The 14,001-nt window shown below is 49.1% G+C and overlaps 4 non-coding genes across 4 annotated transcripts; all 4 read left to right on the forward strand.

The window, feature by feature from the left end:
- Positions 1-2,317: 2,317 nt before the first annotated feature.
- On the forward strand, positions 2,318-2,389 carry TRNAE-CUC (transfer RNA glutamic acid (anticodon CUC)). The gene has a single exon. It is a non-coding gene; the product is annotated as a tRNA-Glu (tRNA).
- Positions 2,390-5,505: 3,116 nt separating this feature from the next.
- TRNAE-CUC (transfer RNA glutamic acid (anticodon CUC)) lies at positions 5,506-5,577 on the forward strand. The gene has a single exon. It is a non-coding gene; the product is annotated as a tRNA-Glu (tRNA).
- Positions 5,578-8,694: 3,117 nt separating this feature from the next.
- Positions 8,695-8,766, forward strand: TRNAE-CUC (transfer RNA glutamic acid (anticodon CUC)). The gene has a single exon. It is a non-coding gene; the product is annotated as a tRNA-Glu (tRNA).
- Positions 8,767-11,869: 3,103 nt separating this feature from the next.
- TRNAE-CUC (transfer RNA glutamic acid (anticodon CUC)) lies at positions 11,870-11,941 on the forward strand. The gene has a single exon. It is a non-coding gene; the product is annotated as a tRNA-Glu (tRNA).
- Positions 11,942-14,001: the final 2,060 nt, after the last annotated feature.

A 14,001-nucleotide genomic window follows, 5' to 3' on the forward strand; every position in this document is an offset into this window, starting at 1 on the left:
CCCCTACCTCAGTTGGCGCCAGTCAGAACGCCACTCCTTCTTTAAGGTGGCAGCTGTCCCTTCAGGAGACCTCAGATAGGATAGCCTGGGCCGAGCCACACACTGACCTTGCTGACCTCGACAGTAGGCACTTACATGGATGTCATTTAGGGTTCTCCAGGGGTTGCATGGGGCAAGCCAGGAGTTGCAGCGGGTCCCTGCCCCATAAGGCCTCTGACAGTGGGCCCCTGCCTCAGGTGACTTCAGTCAGAAGGCCACTCCTTCATTAAGGGAGCAGCTGTCTCTCCCGGAGTCCTCAAATAGGATAGCCTTGGCCACGTCACACACTGACCTCAACGGCATGACAATTTCATGGCGATGCAAAACTGCCACTCAGGGCCGGGTTTAGGGAGGTGCGAGCAGTGCGGCCGCACCGGGTGCTGACCAGGATTGGAGTTGCTGACCTCGGGGGGCGCTGTGTTTAGCAATAACTTACGAAACTTGCGATTTAAAAGCTCATGCTGGAAAGTTCCTTGTGTGTCCAAACTACAGAAAGCAAATAAAATGCCAAGATACCTCTTGTGATTACCGTTCCTGCTAGGGAGAGAGTTGGTGGTTTTGTCCAGAGGCAGCTTTGACTAGATATAAAATAGCGTAGAGGGTTCATGTGCCTGACGCAAAGAACAGAACCATATCTAATGTGGAGAGCTGTCTGGATAGTCAAGCAGCTATCCAGCTCTTTAAAACAAATCTAATCTATGTGAGAGGGGCTATGGATAGATGAGGGGCACATTTGGCGGGTGGCAGTGAGTGAATCCGAGTAGGTGGTGATGGAGTGAAAGGGGTTGGGGGGTGCCAAAAAAGACTGTCTTCCAGCCACCAGGGCTACAGCCGGCCCTGCTGCTAGCAGGCAAAAATCTGGGCTCTCTCTGGCAGGAAGATTAATGAGAAGAGTTGTGTTGCCATTTTGATTGTTGCCTGAAATCTGTAAAGGGAAGGAACTCTGCAGCAGGTTGTATTAAATGTTAAGTTGAGACTAAGCAGAGCGCCCCCCCCCCCCCCTGAGGTGGGTGCCCCCGTGCATGTGAGCGAGCAGTGCGAGTGCAACAGTTGCAGCATCCTTAAGCCAGCTCTGCCCCCCCGTGTGGGTGGGAAGGAAGTGAGAAATGGAAAAACTCAGACGCTTGGCACAGAGAGGGCGGGTTGGACAGAAGAAGGAGCTGCGCAGCACACACAAAAATATCTCTTCCTACTTAGTATAGTGGAGAGTGTCCCTGCCTGGGAGACTGGGGTTCAATTCCCCCACTTGGAAACTGCCTCTTCTTTTAAAGGCTTAAACCTACATTTTCAGAGCACCAGCAATCAATATTTACTTCAAATACCGTTTACAATCTCACACTCATACTACAGAGTACGCCCATTTTTCTTTCATCCACACACCTCCTCCAAATCGAAACATTTATTCATGCCATCAAGTACCTTTCAAAATCTAGCACCCACAATTTGGACCTAAGACTCTTTTTCACAACCATTTCTCCCTTTTCATTTAAACTTCGTGCCTACTTCCTTGAAAAAGGAAAGGTGGAATCAAGGATTTTTCATGAGATAAAAAGGAAAGTACTGCATGATAAAAAAAATGCATTTAAGCTATTTTGTTTTCTCACACTAAGTAAATGAAATGTTGGGGCACACTCTGAAGGAGGAATTGTTTTATAGGAAGGTGAAACCTTTTATCTTTAGATAAAGTGTAAAGTTGTATAATTTACAGACACACTGAGAAAGGAAAACAAGCAGTGACCCGGACGTGCCCACCCACTAATCTCATCAGAGCTTTTCTAGTTCCGAGGTTCTTCCATGACTATCGACAGCAGGTCATGTGTTACACTGCATTGTGGGACTCGTAGTTCTATACACAGCATTGTAAAAGAGGAGTGAAGGTCCCAGCACCTTAAGTAAAAGCATGCACATGTAGAGCTGGAGATGCCTGCGTTGTCCTGGGAAAGCTAAGAGCTGCCCTCCTATCGGGGCTCTGAGAAGAAGCACTGATCGTCCCTTTAATTGTACTTCTGAATTTTCCTGCTAGTTAAGTGTGTAAGTGCTATTACTGCTGAAGGATGGGATGTCTTATGAGGGTGTGCTAGGTCTTGGAGAGCTGTAAAGTGTGAAGAGTTGTGAGTGCATTTGAGGTGCAGTCAATTTCTTTCTTCATGCTGTGCCTGAAAATGGTGTGTCCTTGCATGTCTGCTTTAATTTTCCTGTAATAGGAAATGGGATCCTGAGTAGCCTGCTGACCAGTTCTTGTTTCTATATTGGGTGGTGGTGGACGACCTGTGCCTGCTCCCTGGTGGTCTAGTGGTTAGGATTCGGCGCTCTCACCGCCGCGGCCCGGGTTCGATTCCCGGTCAGGGAACGCGCAGTTCCTTACACTTTTTACTTCTACACTTACATTTCTTATAGGAAACCTTTCATTTTACACTTTTCATGGATTCAAACACATTAGGAAACCTTTCAATTACAAATGCTTCATTACCACTAGTTCTTCTTTAATTGACTTTTCTCACAATATCACACAGCTTTCTCACAGCTCTTTTTTTCACTCCAAATAACATCTGAAAGCACTCCATCTTGCTGTGATCAGCTGAGAGCTCCAGAGCTCCAGAGCTCTTGCTTGTCCACATAGTGACTGCAAGATGTCTCCAGGGGGCACATTTCCCTGCTGCACCAGGAATACCCTTTGTAAGTGTCAGCGCAGTGTGTATAAGATTGGGGTTGCCTCCTTTCTTAGAACCTGAATTTCACAGCTTTTCTCAATATTTTTACCAGCCTGGAATTAAACGTACAGACGAGGTAGTTCAAAAAACACAGCCAGGTGGCAGCCCTACTAAGGAGGAAGTCCTGCCCCAGGACAGCACAGACCAAACCTTCTGCCTTCTGGCTGGACTTAAAATGTCCCTTTAGCCCCTGCCCCATAAGGCCTCTGACGGCGGGCACCTGCCTCAGGTGACTTCGGTCAGAAGGCCACTCCTTACTTCAGGCGCCAGCTGTCCCTTCAGGAGCCTCAGGGGAGGATAGCCTTGGCCGCGCCACACGCTGACCTTGACGGCAAGCGCTCGCATGGATGTCACCTAGGGGTCACCAGGGGTCGCAAGGGGCAAGCCAGATGTCGCAGCGGGCCCCTCCCCCATATGGCCTCTGACAGCGGGCCCCTACCTCAGTTGGCGCCAGTCAGAACGCCACTCCTTCTTTAAGGTGGCAGCTGTCACTTCAGGAGACCTCAGATAGGATAGCCTGGGCCGAGCCACACACTGACCTTGCTGACCTCGACAGTAGGCACTTACATGGATGTCATTTAGGGTTCTCCAGGGGTTGCATGGGGCAAGCCAGGAGTTGCAGCGGGTCCCTGCCCCATAAGGCCTCTGACAGTGGGCCCCTGCCTCAGGTGAATTCAGTCAGAAGGCCACTCCTTCATTAAGGGAGCAGCTGTCTCTCCCGGAGTCCTCAAATAGGATAGCCTTGGCCACGTCACACACTGACCTCAACGGCATGACAATTTCATGGCGATGCAAAACTGCCACTCAGGGCCGGGTTTAGGGAGGTGCGAGCAGTGCGGCCGCACCGGGTGCTGACCAGGATTGGAGTTGCTGACCTCGGGGGGCGCTGTGTTTAGCAATAACTTACGAAACTTGCGATTTATAAGCTCATGCTGGAAAGTTCCTTGTGTGTCCAAACTACAGAAAGCAAATAAAATGCCAAGATACCTCTTGTGATTACCGTTCCTGCTAGGGAGAGAGTTGGTGGTTTTGTCCAGAGGCAGCTTTGACTAGATATAAAATAGCGTAGAGGGTTCATGTGCCTGACGCAAAGAACAGAACCATATCTAATGTGGAGAGCTGTCTGGATAGTCAAGCAGCTATCCAGCTCTTTAAAACAAATCTAATCTATGTGAGAGGGGCTATGGATAGATGAGGGGCACATTTGGCGGGTGGCAGTGAGTGAATCCGAGTAGGTGGTGATGGAGTGAAGGGGGTTGGGGGGTGCCAAAAAAGACTGTCTTCCAGCCACCAGGGCTACAGCCGGCCCTGCTGCTAGCAGGCAAAAATCTGAGCTCTCTCTGGCAGGAAGATTAATGAGAAGAGTTGTGTTGCCATTTTGATTGTTGCCTGAAATCTGTAAAGGGAAGGAACTCTGCAGCAGGTTGTATTAAATGTTAAGTTGAGACTAAGCAGAGCGCCCCCCCCCCCCCTGAGGTGGGTGCCCCCGTGCATGTGAGCGAGCAGTGCGAGTGCAACAGTTGCAGCATCCTTAAGCCAGCTCTGCCCCCCCGTGTGGGTGGGAAGGAAGTGAGAAATGGAAAAACTCAGACGCCTGGCACAGAGAGGGCGGGTTGGACAGAAGAAGGAGCTGCTCAGCACACGCAAAAATATCTCTTCCTACTTAGTATAGTGGAGAGTGTCCCTCCCTGGGACCTGGGAGACTGGGGTTCAATTCCCCCACTGGGAAACTGCCTCTTCTTTTAAAGGCTTAAACCTACATTTTCAGAGCACCAGCAATCAATATTTACTTCAAATACCGTTTACAATCTCACACTCATACTACAGAGTACGCCCATTTTTCTTTCATCCACACACCTCCTCCAAATCGAAACATTTATTCATGCCATCAAGTACCTTTCAAAATCTAGCACCCACAATTTGGACCTAAGACTCTTTTTCACAACCATTTCTCCCTTTTCATTTAAACTTCCTGCCTACTTCCTTGAAAAAGGAAAGGTGGAATCAAGGATTTTTCATGAGATAAAAAGGAAAGTACTGCATGATAAAAAAAATGCATTTAAGCTATTTTGTTTTCTCACACTAAGTAAATGAAATGTTGGGGCACACTCTGAAGGAGGAATTATTTTATAGGAAGGTGAAACCTTTTATCTTTAGATAAAGTGTAAAGTTGTATAATTTACAGACACACTGAGAAAGGAAAACAAGCAGTGACCCGGACGTGCCCACCCACTAATCTCATCAGAGCTTTTCTAGTTCCGAGGTTCTTCCATGACTATCGACAGCAGGTCATGTGTTACACTGCATTGTGGGACTCGTAGTTCTATACACAGCATTGTAAAAGAGGAGTGCAGGTCCCAGCACCTTAAGTAAAAGCCTGCACATGTAGAGCTGGAGATGCCTGCGTTGACCTGGGAAAGCTAAGAGCTGCCCTCCTATCGGGGCTCTGAGAAGAAGCACTGATCGTCCCTTTAATTGTACTTCTGAATTTTCCTGCTAGTTAAGTGTGTAAGTGCTATAACTGCTGAAGGATGGGATGTCTTATGAGGGTGTGCTAGGTCTTGGAGAGCTGTAAAGTGTGAAGAGTTGTGAGTGCATTTGAGGTGCAGTCAATTTCTTTCTTCATGCTGTGCCTGAAAATGGTGTGTCCTTGCATGTCTGCTTTAATTTTCCTGTAATAGGAAATGGGATCCTGAGTAGCCTGCTGACCAGTTCTTGTTTCTATATTGGGTGGTGGTGGACGACCTGTGCCTGCTCCCTGGTGGTCTAGTGGTTAGGATTCGGCGCTCTCACCGCCGCGGCCCGGGTTCGATTCCCGGTCAGGGAACGCGCAGTTCCTTACACTTTTTACTTCTACACTTACATTTCTTATAGGAAACCTTTCATTTTACACTTTTCATGGATTCAAACACATTAGGAAACCTTTCAATTACAAATGCTTCATTACCACTAGTTCTTCTTTAATTGACTTTTCTCACAATATCACACAGCTTTCTCACAGCTCTTTTTTTCACTCCAAATAACATCTGAAAGCACTCCATCTTGCTGTGATCAGCTGAGAGCTCCAGAGCTCCAGAGCTCTTGCTTGTCCACATAGTGACTGCAAGATGTCTCCAGGGGGCACATTTCCCTGCTGCACCAGGAATACCCTTTGTAAGTGTCAGCGCAGTGTGTATAAGATTGGGGTTGCCTCCTTTCTTAGAACCTGAATTTCACAGCTTTTCTCAATATTTTTACCAGCCTGGAATTAAACGTACAGACGAGGTAGTTCAAAAAACACAGCCAGGTGGCAGCCCTACTAAGGAGGAAGTCCTGCCCCAGGACAGCACAGACCAAACCTTCTGCCTTCTGGCTGGACTTAAAATGTCCCTTTAGCCCCTGCCCCATAAGGCCTCTGACGGCGGGCACCTGCCTCAGGTGACTTCGGTCAGAAGGCCACTCCTTACTTCAGGCGCCAGCTGTCCCTTCAGGAGCCTCAGGGGAGGATAGCCTTGGCCGCGCCACACGCTGACCTTGACGGCAAGCGCTCGCATGGATGTCACCTAGGGGTCACCAGGGGTCGCAAGGGGCAAGCCAGATGTCGCAGCGGGCCCCTCCCCCATATGGCCTCTGACAGCGGGCCCCTACCTCAGTTGGCGCCAGTCAGAACGCCACTCCTTCTTTAAGGTGGCAGCTGTCACTTCAGGAGACCTCAGATAGGATAGCCTGGGCCGAGCCACACACTGACCTTGCTGACCTCGACAGTAGGCACTTACATGGATGTCATTTAGGGTTCTCCAGGGGTTGCATGGGGCAAGCCAGGAGTTGCAGCGGGTCCCTGCCCCATAAGGCCTCTGACAGTGGGCCCCTGCCTCAGGTGAATTCAGTCAGAAGGCCACTCCTTCATTAAGGGAGCAGCTGTCTCTCCCGGAGTCCTCAAATAGGATAGCCTTGGCCACGTCACACACTGACCTCAACGGCATGACAATTTCATGGCGATGCAAAACTGCCACTCAGGGCCGGGTTTAGGGAGGTGCGAGCAGTGCGGCCGCACCGGGTGCTGACCAGGATTGGAGTTGCTGACCTCGGGGGGCGCTGTGTTTAGCAATAACTTACGAAACTTGCGATTTATAAGCTCATGCTGGAAAGTTCCTTGTGTGTCCAAACTACAGAAAGCAAATAAAATGCCAAGATACCTCTTGTGATTACCGTTCCTGCTAGGGAGAGAGTTGGTGGTTTTGTCCAGAGGCAGCTTTGACTAGATATAAAATAGCGTAGAGGGTTCATGTGCCTGACGCAAAGAACAGAACCATATCTAATGTGGACAGCTGTCTGGATAGTCAAGCAGCTATCCAGCTCTTTAAAACAAATCTAATCTATGTGAGAGGGGCTATGGATAGATGAGGGGCACATTTGGCGGGTGGCAGTGAGTGAATCCGAGTAGGTGGTGATGGAGTGAAGGGGGTTGGGGGGTGCCAAAAAAGACTGTCTTCCAGCCACCAGGGCTACAGCCGGCCCTGCTGCTAGCAGGCAAAAATCTGAGCTCTCTCTGGCAGGAAGATTAATGAGAAGAGTTGTGTTGCCATTTTGATTGTTGCCTGAAATCTGTAAAGGGAAGGAACTCTGCAGCAGGTTGTATTAAATGTTAAGTTGAGACTAAGCAGAGCGCCCCCCCCCCCCCCTGAGGTGGGTGCCCCCGTGCATGTGAGCGAGCAGTGCGAGTGCAACAGTTGCAGCATCCTTAAGCCAGCTCTGCCCCCCCGTGTGGGTGGGAAGGAAGTGAGAAATGGAAAAACTCAGACGCCTGGCACAGAGAGGGCGGGTTGGACAGAAGAAGGAGCTGCTCAGCACACGCAAAAATATCTCTTCCTACTTAGTATAGTGGAGAGTGTCCCTCCCTGGGACCTGGGAGACTGGGGTTCAATTCCCCCACTGGGAAACTGCCTCTTCTTTTAAAGGCTTAAACCTACATTTTCAGAGCACCAGCAATCAATATTTACTTCAAATACCGTTTACAATCTCACACTCATACTACAGAGTACGCCCATTTTTCTTTCATCCACACACCTCCTCCAAATCGAAACATTTATTCATGCCATCAAGTACCTTTCAAAATCTAGCACCCACAATTTGGACCTAAGACTCTTTTTCACAACCATTTCTCCCTTTTCATTTAAACTTCCTGCCTACTTCCTTGAAAAAGGAAAGGTGGAATCAAGGATTTTTCATGAGATAAAAAGGAAAGTACTGCATGATAAAAAAAATGCATTTAAGCTATTTTGTTTTCTCACACTAAGTAAATGAAATGTTGGGGCACACTCTGAAGGAGGAATTATTTTATAGGAAGGTGAAACCTTTTATCTTTAGATAAAGTGTAAAGTTGTATAATTTACAGACACACTGAGAAAGGAAAACAAGCAGTGACCCGGACGTGCCCACCCACTAATCTCATCAGAGCTTTTCTAGTTCCGAGGTTCTTCCATGACTATCGACAGCAGGTCATGTGTTACACTGCATTGTGGGACTCGTAGTTCTATACACAGCATTGTAAAAGAGGAGTGCAGGTCCCAGCACCTTAAGTAAAAGCCTGCACATGTAGAGCTGGAGATGCCTGCGTTGACCTGGGAAAGCTAAGAGCTGCCCTCCTATCGGGGCTCTGAGAAGAAGCACTGATCGTCCCTTTAATTGTACTTCTGAATTTTCCTGCTAGTTAAGTGTGTAAGTGCTATAACTGCTGAAGGATGGGATGTCTTATGAGGGTGTGCTAGGTCTTGGAGAGCTGTAAAGTGTGAAGAGTTGTGAGTGCATTTGAGGTGCAGTCAATTTCTTTCTTCATGCTGTGCCTGAAAATGGTGTGTCCTTGCATGTCTGCTTTAATTTTCCTGTAATAGGAAATGGGATCCTGAGTAGCCTGCTGACCAGTTCTTGTTTCTATATTGGGTGGTGGTGGACAACCTGTGCCTGCTCCCTGGTGGTCTAGTGGTTAGGATTCGGCTTTCTCACCGCCGCGGCCCGGGTTCGATTCCCGGTCAGGGAACGCGAAGTTCCTTACACTTTTTACTTCTACACTTACATTTCTTATAGGAAACCTTTCATTTTACACTTTTCATGGATTCAAACACATTAGGAAACCTTTCAATTACAAATGCTTCATTACCACTAGTTCTTCTTTAATTGACTTTTCTCACAATATCACACAGCTTTCTCACAGCTCTTTTTTTCACTCCAAATAACATCTGAAAGCACTCCATCTTGCTGTGATCAGCTGAGAGCTCCAGAGCTCTTGCTTGTCCACATAGTGACTGCAAGATGTCTCCAGGGGGCACATTTCCCTGCTGCACCAGGAATACCCTTTGTAAGTGTCAGCGCAGTGTGTATAAGATTGGGGTTGCCTCCTTTCTTAGAACCTGAATTTCACAGCTTTTCTCAATATTTTTACCAGCCTGGAATTAAACGTACAGACGAGGTAGTTCAAAAAACACAGCCAGGTGGCAGCCCTACTAAGGAGGAAGTCCTGCCCCAGGACAGCACAGACCAAACCTTCTGCCTTCTGGCTGGACTTAAAATGTCCCTTTAGCCCCTGCCCCATAAGGCCAATGACGGCGGGCACCTGCCTCAGGTGACTTCGGTCAGAAGGCCACTCCTTACTTCAGGCGCCAGCTGTCCCTTCAGGAGCCTCAGGGGAGTATAGCCTTGGCCGTGCCACACGCTGACCTTGACGGCAAGCGCTCGCATGGATGTCACCTAGGGGTCACCAGGGGTCGCAAGGGGCAAGCCAGATGTCGCAGCGGGCCCCTCCCCCATATGGCCTCTGACAGCGGGCCCCTACCTCAGTTGGCGCCAGTCAGAACGCCACTCCTTCTTTAAGGTGGCAGCTGTCCCTTCAGGAGACCTCAGATAGGATAGCCTGGGCCGAGCCACACACTGACCTTGCTGACCTCGACAGTAGGCACTTACATGGATGTCATTTAGGGTTCTCCAGGGGTTGCATGGGGCAACCCAGGAGTTGCAGCGGGTCCCTGCCCCATAAGGCCTCTGACAGTGGGCCCCTGCCTCAGGTGACTTCAGTCAGAAGGCCACTCCTTCATTAAGGGAGCAGCTGTCTCTCCCGGAGTCCTCAAATAGGATAGCCTTGGCCACGTCACACACTGACCTCAACGGCATGACAATTTCATGGCGATGCAAAACTGCCACTCAGGGCCGGGTTTAGGGAGGTGCGAGCAGTGCGGCCGCACCGGGTGCTGACCAGGATTGGAGTTGCTGACCTCGGGGGGCGCTGTGTTTAGCAATAACTTACGAAACTTGCGATTTAAAAGCTCATGCTGGAAAGTTCCTTGTGTGTCCAAACTACAGAAAGCAAATAAAATGCCAAGATACCTCTTGTGATTACCGTTCCTGCTAGGGAGAGAGTTGGTGGTTTTGTCCAGAGGCAGCTTTGACTAGATATAAAATAGCGTAGAGGGTTCATGTGCCTGACGCAAAGAACAGAACCATATCTAATGTGGAGAGCTGTCTGGATAGTCAAGCAGCTATCCAGCTCTTTAAAACAAATCTAATCTATGTGAGAGGGGCTATGGATAGATGAGGGGCACATTTGGCAGGTGGCAGTGAGTGAATCCGAGTAGGTGGTGATGGAGTGAAGGGGGTTGGGGGGGTGCCAAAAAAGACTGTCTTCCAGCCACCAGGGCTACAGCCGGCCCTGCTGCTAGCAGGCAAAAATCTGGGCTCTCTCTGGCAGGAAGATTAATGAGAAGAGTTGTGTTGCCATTTTGATTGTTGCCTGAAATCTGTAAAGGGAAGGAACTCTGCAGCAGGTTGTATTAAATGTTAAGTTGAGACTAAGCAGAGCGCCCCCCCCCCCCCCTGAGGTGGGTGCCCCCGTGCATGTGAGCGAGCAGTGCGAGTGCAACAGTTGCAGCATCCTTAAGCCAGCTCTGCCCCCCCGTGTGGGTGGGAAGGAAGTGAGAAATGGAAAAACTCAGACGCTTGGCACAGAGAGGGCGGGTTGGACAGAAGAAGGAGCTGCTCAGCACACACAAAAATTTCTCTTCCTACTTAGTATAGTGGAGAGTGTCCCTTCCTGGGAGACTGGGGTTCAATTCCCCCACTTGGAAACTGCCTCTTCTTTTAAAGGCTTAAACCTACATTTTCAGAGCACCAGCAATCAATATTTACTTCAAATACCGTTTACAATCTCACACTCATACTACAGAGTACGCCCATTTTTCTTTCATCCACACACCTCCTCCAAATCGAAACATTTATTCATGCCATCAAGTACCTTTCAAAATCTAGCACCCACAATTTGGACCTAAGACTCTTTTTCACAACCATTTCTCCCTTTTCATTTAAACTTCGTGCCTACTTCCTTGAAAAAGGAAAGGTGGAATCAAGGATTTTTCATGAGATAAAAAGGAAAGTACTGCATGATAAAAAAAATGCATTTAAGCTATTTTGTTTTCTCACACTAAGTAAATGAAATGTTGGGGCACACTCTGAAGGAGGAATTGTTTTATAGGAAGGTGAAACCTTTTATCTTTAGATAAAGTGTAAAGTTGTATAATTTACAGACACACTGAGAAAGGAAAACAAGCATTGACCCAGACGTGCCCACCCACTAATCTCATCAGAGCTTTTCTAGTTCCGAGGTTCTTCCATGACTATCGACAGCAGGTCATGTGTTACACTGCATTGTGGGACTCGTAGTTCTATACACAGCATTGTAAAAGAGGAGTGCAGGTCCCAGCACCTTAAGTAAAAGCCTGCACATGTAGAGCTGGAGATGCCTGCGTTGACCTGGGAAAGCTAAGAGCTGCCCTCCTATCGGGGCTCTGAGAAGAAGCACTGATCGTCCCTTTAATTGTACTTCTGAATTTTCCTGCTAGTTAAGTGTGTAAGTGCTATTACTGCTGAAGGATGGGATGTCTTATGAGGGTGTGCTAGGTCTTGGAGAGCTGTAAAGTGTGAAGAGTTGTGAGTGCATTTGAGGTGCAGTCAATTTCTTTCTTCATGCTGTGCCTGAAAATGGTGTGTCCTTGCATGTCTGCTTTAATTTTCCTGTAATAGGAAATGGGATCCTGAGTAGCCTGCTGACCAGTTCTTGTTTCTATATTGGGTGGTGGTGGACGACCTGTGCCTGCTCCCTGGTGGTCTAGTGGTTAGGATTCGGCGCTCTCACCGCCGCGGCCCGGGTTCGATTCCCGGTCAGGGAACGCGAAGTTCCTTACACTTACATTTCTTATAGGAAACCTTTCATTTTACACTTTTCATGGATTCAAACACATTAGGAAACCTTTCAATTACAAATGCTTCATTACCACTAGTTCTTCTTTAATTGACTTTTCTCACAATATCACACAGCTTTCTCACAGCTCTTTTTTTCATTCCAAATAACATCTGAAAGCACTCCATCTTGCTGTGATCAGCTGAGAGCTCCAGAGCTCTTGCTTGTCCACATAGTGACTGCAAGATGTCTCCAGGGGGCACATTTCCCTGCTGCACCAGGAATACCCTTTGTAAGTGTCAGCGCAGTGTGTATAAGATTGGGGTTGCCTCCTTTCTTAGAACCTGAATTTCACAGCTTTTCTCAATATTTTTACCAGCCTGGAATTAAACGTACAGACGAGGTAGTTCAAAAAACACAGCCAGGTGGCAGCCCTACTAAGGAGGAAGTCCTGCCCCAGGACAGCACAGACCAAACCTTCTGCCTTCTGGCTGGACTTAAAATGTCCCTTTAGCCCCTGCCCCATAAGGCCAATAACGGCGGGCACCTGCCTCAGGTGACTTCGGTCAGAAGGCCACTCCTTACTTCAGGCGCCAGCTGTCCCTTCAGGAGCCTCAGGGGAGGATAGCCTTGGCCGTGCCACACGCTGACCTTGACGGCAAGCGCTCGCATGGATGTCACCTAGGGGTCACCAGGGGTCGCAAGGGGCAAGCCAGATGTCGCAGCGGGCCCCTCCCCCATATGGCCTCTGACAGCGGGCCCCTACCTCAGTTGGCGCCAGTCAGAACGCCACTCCTTCTTTAAGGTGGCAGCTGTCCCTTCAGGAGACCTCAGATAGGATAGCCTGGGCCGAGCCACACACTGACCTTGCTGACCTCGACAGTAGGCACTTACATGGATGTCATTTAGGGTTCTCCAGGGGTTGCATGGGGCAACCCAGGAGTTGCAGCGGGTCCCTGCCCCATAAGGCCTCTGACAGTGGGCCCCTGCCTCAGGTGACTTCAGTCAGAAGGCCACTCCTTCATTAAGGGAGCAGCTGTCTCTCCCGGAGTCCTCAAATAGGATAGCCTTGGCCACGTCACACACTGACCTCAACGGCATGACAATTTCATGGCGATGCAAAACTGCCACTCAGGGCCGGGTTTAGGGAGGTGCGAGCAGTGCGGCCGCACCGGGTGCTGACCAGGATTGGAGTTGCTGACCTCGGGGGGCGCTGTGTTTAGCAATAACTTACGAAACTTGCGATTTAAAAGCTCATGCTGGAAAGTTCCTTGTGTGTCCAAACTACAGAAAGCAAATAAAATGCCAAGATACCTCTTGTGATTACCGTTCCTGCTAGGGAGAGAGTTGGTGGTTTTGTCCAGAGGCAGCTTTGACTAGATATAAAATAGCGTAGAGGGTTCATGTGCCTGACGCAAAGAACAGAACCATATCTAATGTGGAGAGCTGTCTGGATAGTCAAGCAGCTATCCAGCTCTTTAAAACAAATCTAATCTATGTGAGAGGGGCTATGGATAGATGAGGGGCACATTTGGCGGGTGGCAGTGAGTGAATCCGAGTAGGTGGTGATGGAGTGAAGGGGGTTGGGGGGGGGCCAAAAAAGACTGTCTTCCAGCCACCAGGGCTACAGCCGGCCCTGCTGCTAGCAGGCAAAAATCTGGGCTCTCTCTGGCAGGAAGATTAATGAGAAGAGTTGTGTTGCCATTTTGATTGTTGCCTGAAATCTGTAAAGGGAAGGAACTCTGCAGCAGGTTGTATTAAATGTTAAGTTGAGACTAAGCAGAGCGCCCCCCCCCCCCCTGAGGTGGGTGCCCCCGTGCATGTGAGCGAGCAGTGCGAGTGCAACAGTTGCAGCATCCTTAAGCCAGCTCTGCCCCCCGTGTGGGTGGGAAGGAAGTGAGAAATGGAAAAACTCAGACGCCTGGCACAGAGAGGGCGGGTTGGACAGAAGAAGGAGCTGCTCAGCACACACAAAAATATCTCTTCCTACTTAGTATAGTGGAGAGTGTCCCTGCCTGGGACCTGGGAGACTGGGGTTCAATTCCCCAA

Source organism: Pleurodeles waltl, unplaced genomic scaffold (assembly GCF_031143425.1).
Source record: "Pleurodeles waltl isolate 20211129_DDA unplaced genomic scaffold, aPleWal1.hap1.20221129 scaffold_86, whole genome shotgun sequence".
In the NCBI taxonomy this organism is placed as follows: domain Eukaryota; kingdom Metazoa; phylum Chordata; class Amphibia; order Caudata; family Salamandridae; genus Pleurodeles; species Pleurodeles waltl.